Source organism: Cyprinodon variegatus, unplaced genomic scaffold (assembly GCF_000732505.1).
Source record: "Cyprinodon variegatus isolate N-32 unplaced genomic scaffold, C_variegatus-1.0 Scaffold1367, whole genome shotgun sequence".
NCBI lineage: Eukaryota > Metazoa > Chordata > Actinopteri > Cyprinodontiformes > Cyprinodontidae > Cyprinodon > Cyprinodon variegatus.
Window position 1 is genome coordinate 126,480 of NW_015151820.1, and position 2,222 is coordinate 128,701.

Genomic DNA, 2,222 nt, shown 5'->3' on the forward strand with positions numbered 1-2,222 from the left:
AGTTCCCAGAACCACCTCCAGTCTCTACTGGATCATTAGTTCCGTCCTACTGAATCATTAGTTCCCAGAACCACCTCCAGTCTCTGCAGGATCATTAGTTCCCAGAACCACCTCCAGTCTCTACTGAATCATTAGTTCCCAGAACCGGTGTGACAGATCAACTGGTGACAGCAGCTGGAAAACTGCTGATTTTTGCAGATGTGTCTGTGGGCGGGGCTTTTCAGGACCCCTCTCCCCAAACAGGAAGTAAACTGCTGTAAACTCCAAGAACTACAAATTGTGTCATCAGATCGATACGAAATACGTTGAGATGTTAATAAGTTGTCGTCGCAAAGGTATTTAATTGCATTAAGAAAGTATAAAGAATGTTTTAGTGTTTTATCCAAACCTGCAGAGATTAGAAGAACTTTTCCTGCTGTTGTTGATCTGTTTGTTTCAGAGTGATGAGAGAAAGAACCGAGTAGAAGGAAAAACAACTAACGGCGTAATGTTTCCTTTTTTCTGTCTTCCTGTATGGCTTGAAAATTAAAACGAGTGAAAATAAATGTTTCCTCTTTCTGTTCTCAAAAACTGTTAATATGGAGGGAAACTAATTATTTACAGTCCAACTCGTTTCCAGAGGAGTTAGAAATGTCTTTAAAGTTTAATTTGTGTTTCAGGAACAAGGCAGAAAAACAGAACAGCTGCAGGGAAAAGTGAAACCTCTGCAGTCGGTTCATATTGTGTGAATAAATGTGATATTTTGGGCATGGGGACGGTGGGTTAGGGTTATCAACAGCTCGGCAGGTAAAGGGACGCCTTGCAAGGAAATACGAAGTCGGCCGCGGGTTCGAATTCACAGGTAGCTTCATGCCCTCGATTTATTTTAACAGATTTTCCACAGATGGGCGAGATAATATTATTTCCTAACTCTGAAATGACAAACATTTCCTCGCTGGTAGCGTTTTGTGATGAGTGGTTTATTAGTTCTTCTAATTTTACCAGTGAAGCAAACTATTTAGACTAAAAGTAAAAAGTAGACAAAGCAATATTCTAATGCCAGTAACTTAATAAACGTGAATTATTTAAAGTTTTTCTGCTTGCAAACCAAAAAATGTGGCGTCCTGAAAACAATAGAAGGAATAAGATGACAGCTGACTGAACATGGTTACGGTTCATGACGGGTTCATAACTGCAGCAAGAAAAATAATCAATAATAAATAATTTAAAGTAGTCTGCTGCAACCCTAATGGAGGATAAGATGATAACATCCAGAGTGTTTTTCAGCCCATATTCCTCCAGATCCTCCTGGATCACAAGTTAATCTGTGACACGCTGCAGATTCTGACGCTTTCAGATCCTTTATTTGATCCCCGAACTTAAATTACTCATAATATTTCACATTATCCACAGACGTGTGTTGGATAGATATTAGGCCAGGATAAATTAGAACATTTATTCTAACCCATTTGTTTAATTCTGCGGCATTTTGATCAGGCAACCACGCAGCCAACTAATCTCTCCAAACAGCTGTGCTGTGGACCCCGTTTGTCACAAATTAATCTAGTTCATCGTTTAAGAATATCTGCATTTTTCTACAAGAACTAACATCAAGCAGCCATGGCGACTCATAGCCAGCTGCTAACTCTAGGATTTAAATTCTACTGTGAAAACATAAAAAGTTTCCGCATCAACAGGTAGATTCAGATTCTATTCGCTGCTAAGAGCCTAAATAAATACATTTTTGTAGATATGGGGCATTAAAACCAGTTCAGCAGCAGTTCGTTATGCTCTGATAACTGGAGATTAGAAACAGACTGAACTCAATAGAAATAAAAATAAAGGTTTTCCTTAAAGCAGACCTGATAGTTCATCATGCAGGACAGTTTGGGATCCAATAAAAATATCACCGCAGTAGAGACTTGGATTTGTGTCCAAATAGGAGAATAAAGGAAACATGAGCGCAATTAATCTACTAACAAGAAAATAACTTTTTGTCACAATTAGAAAAATAAAGTGTGGTTAGTTGGAAGGAGGAGAATCCAGATTGTTCAGTTTTTCCTGAAAAGTTGCTGCTTAAAGCTAGTGTGTAATTTTCAGCGACATCAAGCAGTCAGACTGCAGACCGCAGCAACATGAACGTCTCCCCCCCACCAGTACGGCGAGCGTTACGGGACAAAATGTCTTCCACGACGTCCGCATCACCTACCTTCTCAAGTGATGAGGTTTGTTTACATAGATAA

The 2,222-nt window shown here is 39.3% G+C and overlaps 1 protein-coding gene across 1 annotated transcript in view; it reads right to left on the minus strand.

Moving 5' to 3' along the window:
• Nucleotides 1–2,222, minus strand: part of endog (endonuclease G) — a 10,411-nt gene that overhangs the window by 7,256 nt on the left and 933 nt on the right. The gene's annotated exons all lie outside the window — the stretch shown is intronic.